The following is a 12,079-nucleotide window of genomic DNA, read 5'->3' on the forward strand; positions in this document are numbered from 1 at the left end:
TTGTATTCAGCTGCAGTTCTGCGGGAGAACAAAGTGTATAGTGTATGGCCAACCTTAACTTCTTAATACCACAAGTTGTAAATTTACATCCTAGAAGGCTGCCACTTAATGCAACAGGATGTAAGCGGACTTCCTATGGATGGCATGGCCTCAGATGTGAGACCACCCCACCCCACAGCGAGAGGCCGCCTCCTGCTGCAACGGGATCAATGAAAACAACAAAACCCACTGTTAACTTCTTGCACACCACAATCAATGTAGATTGCGGCATGTAAAGGGTTCACAGAGGAAGCCTGTTCCCTCTGTGATATTATCAGCCCTTCACTATATAATCACATAGGGCTGATGGGTTGCCATGGCAACTGGATGCCAGATAGTGGTGTGTGGGCTTAAAAAACCACAGCTCGTCATGCAAAAAAATAAGCATTCACAGAGCTGCGTCGATATAAAAATAAAAGTTATGGAACCTTAAAGGGGTTGTCCCGAGGCAGCAAGTGGGTCTATACACTTCTGTATGGCCATATTAATGCACTTTGTAATGTACATTGTGCATTAATTATGAGCCATACAGAAGTTATAAAAACTTTTATACTTACCTGCTCCGTTGCTAGCGTCCTCGTCTCCATGGTGCCGACTAATTTTCGCCCTCCGATGGCCAAATTAGCCGCGCTTGCGCAGTCCGGGTCTTCTCCTCTTCTCTATGGGGCTCCGTGTAGCTCCGCCCCGTCACGTGCCGATTCCAGCCAATCAGGAGGCTGGAATCGGCAATGGACCGCACAGAAGCCCTGCGGTCCATGGAGACAGAGGATCCCGGCGGCCATCTTCAACAGGTGAGTATGAAGACGCCGGACCGCCGGGATTCAGGTAAGCGCTGTGCGGGTGGTTTTTTTAACCCCTGCATCGGGGTTGTCTCGCGCCGAACGGGGGGGGGGGGTTTAAAAAAAAAAAAACCCGTTTCGGCGCGGGACATCTCCTTTAAATGCAGGGATACAAAAAAAAAAAAAAATAGGGGTTCTATTGTTCAAAAATGGAAAACCCTAATAATATATAATTTTGGTATTGTCATAATCATAGTAACAAGCAGAAAAAAATTTATCATGTCATTAATGCTATATGATTACCGCTGTAAAAAAAAACAAAGGCAGAATTGATCTGTTTTTTCTCCCTGACTTCTCAAAAAATTAATACAAATTTTACAATACATTATATGTACCCCAAAAATATACCAATAAAGGTACAGTTCGCCACACAAAAAACAAGACCTCATATGGACGGCCATGTGAACAGAAAAATAAAAAAGTTATGGCTTATGAAAAGCGGAGATATAAATCCCCAAAAAATCTTTGCCCACTTAGGCCACTTTCACATGGGTGAGAAAATCGCTTGAGATTTGTGCTTTGCAAGACACTCGAATATGAACCTCATTCTTTTGCAAAAATCTCAACATGTAATAATAGAAGTGATAATCTGTATTTGCATAGCACCAAGTTATTCCACAGCACTTTGATGCATGGGGGAGCTCAATCAGGCCAGGTGGGGTGGTACAGGAGATGCGGGGCAGGGAGTGTACAGGAGGGCATCTTTTGAAGACAAGGACTAAATTAGGAGAGCTGGTATGCTTCTTTGAAGAGGTGAGCCTTTAGGGCATGTCTGAAATTCCGTGTGTCAGGGATTGTATGGATGTCTTGGGGTAGAGTATTCCGTAGGGTCAGTGCTGCTCTGGTGAAGTCCTGGAGGCGCGAGGTTCATATTAGGGAGAAGTCTAGTCTGACTGTGTTGGCAGAGCAGAGCGCGTGGGATGGGTGATGTATAGACAGGAGGGATGTGATGTACAGTGGTGTGGCGCCATGGATAGCTCTGTAAGTGAGGGTGATGAGTTTAAATTGAGTTCTGTAGTGAATGGGCAGCCAGTGCAGTGACTGGCACAGTGTGGAGGTGCCTGGGAGGTGGCTAGATAGGAAGATGAGTCTAGCTTCCGCATTCAGTATGGATTGGAGAGGGGAGAATCTGGTGCGGGGAAGGCCAAGTAGCAGAGAGTTACAGTAATCGAGTCTGGAATGGATGAGGGCAACAACAAGAGTCTTTAACGTGTCCGTGGTGAGGAACGCACTGATTTCTGCAATGTTCCTGAAGTGCATGTGGCATGTTTGGGCCAGAGATTGGACGTGGGGGTGAAGGAGGGATCTAAGTCCATTGTGACCCCAAGGCAGCGGCATGCTGTCTGGGTGATATGGTAGTGCCAGCTACTAATATGGAGATGTTGGGGGAGGTTGGCTGGTAGAGGGTGGAAAAACAAGGTCATTTTTTGGGAGGTTAATTTTGAGAAAAAGGGAGAACATGGTGTTAGAGATAGTGGACAGACAGTCAGAGATGTTTTGGAGGAAATGTGCAGAGATGTCACGAGAGTAGGTGTATAGCTGGGTATTGTCAACATAGAGGTGATGTTGGAGGCCATATCTGCAAATGGTTAGCCTGATTGGGGCTGTATAGATAGAGGAAAGATGTGGGCCAAGGACCAAGCCCTAGGGGACCCCAACAGTGAGAGGAAGTGGAGAGAAGGTAAAGCTAGCGAAAGAGATGCCAAAAGAGCGATCAGAGAGCAGTGTCCTTTAGGCCAATAGAGTGGAGCATAGCAAGGAGGAGGTTATGGTTGACAATGTCAAATGCAGCGGAGAGGTCAAGGAGAATTAGTAGGGAGTAGTCGCACCTCAATTTCACCGTCATCAGGTCGTTAGACACTTTTGTGAGGGTGGTTTCGCTTGAGTGGAGGAGGTTGAGGAGAGAGTTGTCAGAGAGAAAGCGATGGTGGTGATGGTAGTGAAGTTGGTGATGACAGCCGGGCAAAAGGAAACCAGAGGAGGTGTAAGGCGAGAGGTTCGCTAGCGTAGGTGGTAGGGCGAGCGCAGAAAGTAGTCTGAAAACTTCTTCCTCTGTTGTTGTCCTATCGTTTCCTCAAAGCGCATCGCCCATTGTTTTTTAAATGAGACAAGACAGCACATTGCAGGCGGTGCGATATGCACACAAGTGTGATGCAAAGTTTCCCATTGAAAACAAGGATCACTACTTTACTAGAAGTGATGGGAAGTGTTTTTAAGCAAAAATGCCTCACATCGGTGGGTAAATTGCACGTTGGCGAGCGGGATATTATTGCACATTGGCGAGTGCGACATTCGGCCAAGTTTCACCCTTGGCTGCGTGTAGGTAGCCTTACTGTGAATTTGCAGCAGATATTTTACCCATTGCTATGCAAATATAAAATTGACTCTAAGGCCTCATGTCCACTTACACTGGATTCCACTGCGAATCCTGCAGCGGATGTCCAGATCCAGCGTGGGTCTCTTCCATGTTGGCCGGTTCTTCTTTTTTCAGCACAGTGGATGCATCTGGACATGCTGGACGCATGCGCAGGGCAATTTGTTTTTAATCTCCTGCTTTCCCGTGGCTATGCGGCACGTCCACAGTGTCAGCTGTGGTTGTGCCGTGGATATGACGACTTCCATTGACTTGAAAGGAAGCCATCCCACAGGATCCGCACACAAAATGAAGCATGCTGCGATTTCTTCCTGTGCGTGCAATCCGCACGCTGGGAAAAAGAATCACATCTGCTTGCTTTAAATAGGCCTGCGGATGCTAATACACCCTTATGGGCAGCTAGAGGGGCTGATCTGCCGCACGGGAAACAGACACAGATTTTATAATTAAAATCCGCCCGTGGACATTGGGCCTAAAGCTTCTGCTGAGGATTTCTGATTTTTTTGCAGCAGAAAATGAATATTCATGTGAGCATGGACTGAAGGGCTGCAGAAACCCTGAAAATGTGTTTTTAGAGCAACTATTTAATTCGGGTATATATTTGTACTTTTGGTAAAATTCAGTTCTCTTGTTCTTGTATGTCAGTTTTTGCGCACATCAGGGTTCTTCTATGTGGTTCATGATGAACGATCAATAATGGGTTAGTCTGGTAAAGTTCTGTGTTTGATTATCTAGAAAAATATGTAGTTAGTTTGATAAAAATCCCTTTTTCTCATTTGACCACAGGAGGATGCTGCAGTCCTTGTCCAATATCTGGGGAAATAAGAGCTCGGCATCAGACAGGACTGTCTTATCGGCTCCCTTCATGTCTGCGGCATAATCTCCAGGTCCAACTACAATGAATAATCTCATTTCTCGGGGCTTCGACAGACAAGCGTGTTACGCAATACGCTCGCTCTTGCACTATTTTTTTGCTTAGTCAACGAGCGTATTCTGCGCTAGTCTTTGTTATTTGCAGAGGTGCCGCTCAGTCCCACTGGTGGGGGAATCACCCCATTCTGATTTAAATGGCTAATTGAGCTTAAACACATGGGTGTACGTGCAAATACATCCGCCGCTGCAGAGTGTATTTGCACATGAACCGGTGATTTAAAAAAAAAAACTATTTAAACTCCACAATCGGATGTATGAGTTTGAAAAGAAAGTGGGAAGATGGGTCCTCAGAAAAACTACATGTGGGAAATACAGGGTAAGTCCAATATTTTCTTGCTCGTACTATTAATGCACGAAAATCCCGACAGTCAAAACTCAACCATTGAAATTAATGGTTTAGTTTCATCATGTTTTGCACCCGTGATTGTCAGGGTTGCAAACACGACAGAATCACATATGCCTGTTTTAGGCTAGTTTTACACTGACAATCACGATTTTGCTGCAAGAAAATTGCGGCAAAATTGCGTCTTTTTTCCAGTAAATTCTTGAGAATCAGCACTGCTTATTCTTGCAAAAAGATCTTTTTTTTTCGCACAAAAGTCAATAGGACTTTCTAATGTTAACAACGTATTGCATCACAAGTTTGTGCTTTGCAATGCGATGAAATGGAGGCTCCATAGGGAAACATGAGCGATAAAAAAATAATGCAAAACGCAGAAAGATAGGAGATGCCGTGATTTTTTTCCCTTGCAACATCGCATGAGTGAAAACATCACAAATGTGAAGGAAACCATTGAAAATCATTGGTTCCAAAACTCTGCATTTTTAATCACCCTCGCATTGCGTGAAAATTGCACAATTTTATCGCCCGTGTGAAACCACCCTTAGCCTTTAGGGCTCCTGCCCATGGCCGGATATTTGCTGCAGAATTCACGGCGAGCATCCTATAGCGCCTATAGCATGCTATGGGAATTCGATTCTTCCTGCACACTTGCGGAAACCAATTGCGGTTTCCGGAAGTGGAGGAAAATTGCAGAATGCTCCATTTTTGTGCGGATTCAGCATGGACAGCTTCCATTGAAGTTAATAGAAGCCATCCGGTCTGCGGCCCTTCTGCAATGACATTGCGGAAAGGTAGTGGATTTCACCTCATTGCTAGGCTACTCCTAGAGCCAGATTCTGCTGAGGAATCCAGCATGCGGAATCCGGCTCTACTGTGCGCTGGAGCCCTCATGATGCTCACTAATGATCAGTGTGTATCAGATAGTCAGAGAAGAGGTGCCGCCATCTTTGTTTCTCCAATCCAGGTCGTCACTTTATTCTCGCAGCGGGACCCGACCCGAGCCCATGCAGTGACCAGCGCGGCACTCACCTGCTCCCGCGGCTCCAGCTCTGTGATGTGCCGGCTGCACTCACATGGTGTATATTTTCATACAGCATGACCTATTTTGTTGCGTACTACGTACCCCAATAGGCCATTAAGATGAATGGGCCGTGCAAATACGTGCAAACCTGTGTATTCACTGCATATTTGCGCACCATTTCAATGGGCCCAACTGTGTTCTTTTTTGCGTACGCAAATATAAAGACATAAGCGATTTTCGATTGCGCGAATATGCAGAGTATTTGTGCAACCGAAATACAATTACACCCGTGTGAATGAGCCCTAATAGTGACCATGATAGTGGCCCCAGTAAAAATAACGACCCCCACAGTGGCCCAATTAGTAATATTAACCCCCTCAGTAGTAATACCCCCATAGCAACATTAACCCCCCCAGTAACAATATTAACCCCCCTCAGTAATAAGATTAACCCCCATCAGTAATAAGCCCCCCTCAGTAATAATAAGCCCCTCAGTAATAAGCCCCCATCAGTAATAATAATAAGCCCCCCTCAGTAATAAGACCCCCTCAGTAATAAGCCCCCCCCCTCAGTAATAATAGTTCCCCCCACCCCATATACTTACATCCTCCTTGCTGTCAGCACCACTCCCCCTCCGCTTGCCCTGAGCCCGGATGCACACTGATGTCAGTGTGTGCGCCCGGCACCCTTCCTCCCTGAGTCCTCTACTGCGGAACTGAAGAGCAGGGGACTCAGGGGAGGAGGATCGCGGCTGTACACTGACGTCAGTGTGCGCCGGGATCAGCGGTAATAGCGCGATTACCAGCGGGGAGCTGCGGCAGCTGGTAATCGATACTGTGGTGAGCGGCGTCAGCACGCTGCAGGCCACATAACATGAGGCAGCGGGCCGGATTCGGCCTTGTGTTTGACACATGTGAGTTAAGGCCTCTTTCACACACCCATATGCGCTTTTACGTTCACCTGTATGCACCGTATAATCGTGTGAATGAAAATTTGACCCGATCGAGTCCCGATCCTTATTTGCGGATTTCAAGCCATTCACATGGGGCGCTGCCACGTGGATATTAAGAAAACACGCAATAGCGATGGAAAGCAGCGATTGCTACAAAATGCTCTTATTGATAATTAGTGCCTAATTATAGCGGCTGCCTTCTGTTCCCTGCAAGTTGTACGCAGGTAACTTCCTCCCCTTCCCTTTTTCCCAGCTTTCGTAGAAATCTATGGCAGCTTGTTGTGTATCCCGTCAAACGATAGTGCAAGACATATCTTTTCACACGTCGCATAAAATACTGTTTTTGGTCGCGTATGTCCTATTTTCCCAAATGCTATTTTTTTATGCGGCCGAAAATCGTTCATGTGAAAGAACCTGTTGGAATGAAATGCTTCGCACGGTCATGTTTTTTTTCTGTATGATTTTTTTAACGCACCTAAATGCCTACGTAAATATGGTCGTGTGAATAAGCCCTACAGCAGAAACATTTTGTAAATAATAAAAGATTGGAGGATTGTAATATTGTGTGTATTATGGGCTTTAGGACAGCTTTACACGAGGGTAAGCGCGAAAACGCAAGCGCTGGTGTGAGGCCACCCTTATTCATAGCTCCAGTATTGCTGTGTAGCATTTTGCGTCCCCGTCGCCATGTGCTGTACGTTCATGTCAGTCAAGTGATGAGTGTACAAAGGACTTTGACAAATCAAACTGCCAGAATCCTGCTCTGGGTCAAAATCCTAAAACGACTTCTGCGATTCAGGTCAGTCAGGGTCGACGTCCCAAATCTAATTTAGACATTCATTGATTTTCTAAGTCAGCACGCTCGCTTTCAGTTCACTCACCTGCAGAAGATCTTCATCACCGTAACCGGTTATTTCTGGACTTCAAATGTAGCGGATTTTAAATCACAAAACTTCTTTTAATTACTTTTTGCAGGAAATATTTCTGTCTGGCCCCTACTGAATCCACGATCGCCGTCCGCGCAGAAGATCCGCGGGCATTAAAAAAAAGTATGCATTTTAACTTTTCGCAGATACAAATCGCATATTCCATGAGTGATGGCCCCAATTGAAGTCAATGGATGCAAGTGTTCCTTCGCCTTTACACAATTAACATTGCATATGAGCAGTGGAAATGCTCGCAACCTCAAAGGAAAAGCTGAAATGTTGGCTGGAGGGGAGAAGAGTGCATTCTTCTGCGCGGATGATACGCTGTTTATAGCGTACATCTCCGCGGAAAAACGCTCACATTCGCAATCTTCCGTGATCATTCGCAATTGATTTCCCCGAATTAACACAGGCCTCCTGCTACAAAGGTCCGCATTCAGAATCCGACGCATTCTTGTGAGCCCGGCCTGAAGTATGTTCTTTGTTTATTTTGTTTATATAAAATTAAATTCTCATTTTCGACATTTATGGCAAATCCACTGGACATGGCATAAGGTGACCCGCACCAATCTCTAGGTCAAAAGGCCACCTAATCCAATACCTATGGCTGCCGCATCTAGGCTGTGAATTATTCACGTCTATGGAAACAGCCGAGCTCCCTGTGCTACACTGTTTCTGTAAGGAAGCATTCACACAGCGTTATTTAACATAGTATGAGACTATGAGACCCCAATGACCTAGAGGACCTAGAGGATGAATGGAGGGGCAGTCACTAGAGTTGAGCGAGCACCAAAATGCTCGGGTGCTCGTTGCTCGAGTCGAGCTTTCCGCGATGCTCGAGGGTTCGTTTCGAGTAACGAACCCCATTGAAGTCAATGGGCGACTCGAGCATTTTTGTATATCGCCGATGCTCGCTAAAGTTTTCATTTGTTCAAATCTTCAAAACCTACGAAAGTGATGGAAACGACACAGAAACGGATAGGGCAGGCGAGGGGCAACATGCTGGGCTGCATCTCAGGTTCCCAGGTCCCACTATTAAGCCACAATAGTTAGGCCCACCCCCCACCCCTAACAATTTTTACTTTGGACAAACCCTCATTAGCAAGGCATACCTTAGCTAAGCACTGCCTGCAATACACACTGTGTCCCTGCACAGCCTTCAGCTGCCCTCATGCTACACGCTGGCTGCGTAGCCACACCACCCTCATGTCTATTTATAAATGCGTCTGCCATGAGGAGAAACCGGAGGCACACACTGCAGAGGGTTGGCACGGCCAGGCAGCGACCCTCTTTAAAAGGGGGGGGGGGGCGATAGCCCACAATGCTGTAGAGAATCGATGAGAAATTGACGTTCGATCTTGTTCCAATCCTGTGCCACCTCCATCAGGAGCTGCAAATGTGGGCATGAGTTACATAGCTATGGGGAATCCATGTGCCCACACAGTATTCATTCTGTCTAGGTGTCGCATAGCTCAATCGACACTGCAAGGGGAAAGCCATCTGCACTCTGCCCCCTACCCAAGTCAGTCAGTGTCTTTGTGCCAGACAGGTCAAACATCGCGATGGGAACTAAGTGTGCACCAACAGCATAGGTGGGTCCTAGGCAACCCAAGACATGAACAATAAATAAATCAGAGCGGCCAAAGATGGCAGATTTGCACCGTGCTGACGACATAGGTCTCAGCCCACAGCTTCAGCAATCGTAGGCATGAAGCGGACTTCGATGCTAGTTCATCTGCTAAGGGCTCATTAAATCAGTTAGCTTTCCTTTCACTGCTCCAATGACTGGATTAGCAGGAAAAAGCTCCACAGCCCCAACCTGGCGTACTTGCACTTCTCCTGGGACATAGGCCTCAGCCCACACCCTCAGCAAACTTGGGCATGAAGCGGACTTCGATGCTAGTTCATCTGCGATGGGCTCAGTAAATCAGTTACGTTTTCTTTCTCTGCTCCAATGACTGCATTAGCCAGGAAAAAGTTGCACAGCCCCAACCTGGTGCAATGGCAGTTCCCCCGGGACATAGGCCTTGGCCAACAGCTTCAGCAATCATAGGCAGGAAGCGGACTTTCACTGCACCCAGGACATAGGCCTCTGCACAAACCCTCAGCAATTGCGGGCCTAGAGTGGACTCCAATGCTAGCGTAGCTGTGAACGTCTCATTAGCGCTGTATCGCTCCTCTTGTTTGTCCCAATGCAGTGCCCTGGATAGCTGAGCTAACGTGAGATCAAATACAGGTTGGCTTCGGCCCACACTGCATGCCCGAGTCAGACTGGGTTTTTTTCATAGTCACAGGCAGGTACAACTCCGCAATGGGAAGTCTATGTGCACCCACAGCATGGGCGGCTCCCTGGAACCCACCGACGGTACATAAATAAATCCCATTGCAGTGCCCCCGATAGCTGAGCTAACGTGAGATCAAATACAGGTTGGCTTCGGCCCACACTGCATGCCCGAGTCAGACTGGGTTTTTTTGGGGGGCCAGATATGTAGAACACTGTGATGGGAAAACTTAGTGCACCTATACTATGCACAGACCCCTGTAATATTCCTGTAGCAAAGGTATAAGCTGACCCCACTAACAGTTATGTTGCAGAAGTCTAGGTATACCCCAGTAACATTTCTGTAGTTACAGTATAGACAGAGCCCAGTAACATTTCAGTAGCAGCAGTATAGGCAGAGCCCAGTATTAGTAACATTTCAGTGGTAACAGTATTGACAGACCCCAGTAACATTTCAGTTGCAGCAGTATAGGCAGAGCCATGTAAAATTTCAGTAGCAGCAGTATAGGCAGAGCCCAGTATTAGTAACATTTCAGTGGTAACAGTATGGACAGAGCCCAGTGACATTTCCACTGCAGCAGTATAGGCAGAGCCCAGTATTAGGTGCATTTCAGTAGTAACAGTATAGACAGACCTCAGTAACATTTTAGTTGCAGAAGTATACGCAGACCCCCGAAACATTTATGTAGCAGCAGTATTGGCAGACCCCTGTAACATTTCTGCAGCTGAAGTATAGGCAGACCCCTGTAACGTTAATGCAGTTACGCTCCTCTCCTTTGGCCCAAACAAGTTTCTCCGATAACTGTGGTAGCACGAGAGAAAATACATGATGCGCATTGCTGATCCCCTGACCCCAAACGGGAGGAGGATGTGGCATTACAAGGCCAAGACACCATGACCAGGACCCGCTATGGTCTGTGTTGGAAGCACGTTAGCGGGCCCAGGGTCAGGCTCGGTTCCGCACCTCCACGGGCAAAATCAAACCTTCAGATACGAATAATAGCCAATGGACAAAGGTAAAGCCACAGAACAAAAGTGGAAGCAACAACAGCTATGTGGAAAAGCTAGTATTTTCTGAGACAAGAGGGGCATTTGATAGCAATGAAAATGATATTCTAGGTACTAAAAGTCTGAACTCCTCCTCATCTCAATCAGAAATATGGAAAGGCTTCATTCATATGTTTTCTGTTGACCATTTCAAAGTGTTAGCAATGCAAGTTTCTGGCTATACCACTCATCTTTGTCAGGAATTACCAAAGATGATCACAAGTAAAGGCCTCATCAATCAGTCCAAAATCAGTCCGGGAGTATGTGGATCTCAGCTGGCCTGCTTCCACCAAGGATATGTGCCTGCTGCTACTCTGTCCCCAGCCCTGCAGGGATGCTGTGTTCTGTAGTCGGCTCTATTCCTACCTCAGCTGTACACTAAAATATGTAATTATTATCAGTACCAACAAGATGGAAGCCACTATTGCTCTACGGGTCGGCTGAATGCTTCAGCTAGGGATAATGGAATAGGACCCCGGTTGTATTTAGTTGGTTTTCGGAACTGTGGCCAGGATTAAGAGGGATGAGAGGGCCCCCCGCATTCCTATTGTGCCGGTTTAGGCGAAATTCTTTGCCAAGAATGTTTTCATTGTTGGAGGAGGAGGGGAGAAGGTTTAGAGGAGGTGGCATAGACCGCTGCAGATACCTGAACCGAGGAAGGACCCGCAATTCTGGGTGTGGGTAGGACGTGTGGGGTTCCCAGGCTCTGACTCGGTCCCAGCCTCCACCAAATTCACCCAATGTTCCGTCAGGGAGGGGAGATATAGTGACCCTGCCCGGCAGTACTTGCCCACATGTCCGTGGTTAAGTGGACCTTCCCAGTAACCGTGTTGGTGAGGGCACGACTTATGTTGCGGGAGACGTGCTGCTGTAGGGCTGGGACGGCACACCGGAAAAATAGTGGCGACTGGGGACCGAGTAGCGCGGGGCCGTCGCCATCATGTTTTTGGAAAGCCTCCGTTTCCACAAGCCTGTACGGCAGTATCTCCAGGCTGATAAATTTGGCAATGTGCATGTTTAAAGCTTGAGCGTGCAGGTGCGTGGCGGCGTATTTGCGCTTTTGCTCCAACGCTTGTGCTAGCGACAGCTGGACGCTGCGCTGAGAGACATTGCTGGATGGGGCCGAGGACAGCGGAGGTGAGGGTGTAGGTGCAGGCCAGGAGACGCTCGTGCCTGTGTCCTGAGAGGGGGGTTGAATCTCAGTGGCAGGTTGGGCACAGGGGGAGAGGCAGTGGTGCAACCCGGAGGTGGTGAACGGCCTTCGTCTCACCTTGTGGGGTGCTTGGCCATCATATGTCTGCGCATGCTGGTGGTGGTGAGGCTG

Source organism: Eleutherodactylus coqui, chromosome 12, assembly GCF_035609145.1.
Source record: "Eleutherodactylus coqui strain aEleCoq1 chromosome 12, aEleCoq1.hap1, whole genome shotgun sequence".
NCBI lineage: Eukaryota > Metazoa > Chordata > Amphibia > Anura > Eleutherodactylidae > Eleutherodactylus > Eleutherodactylus coqui.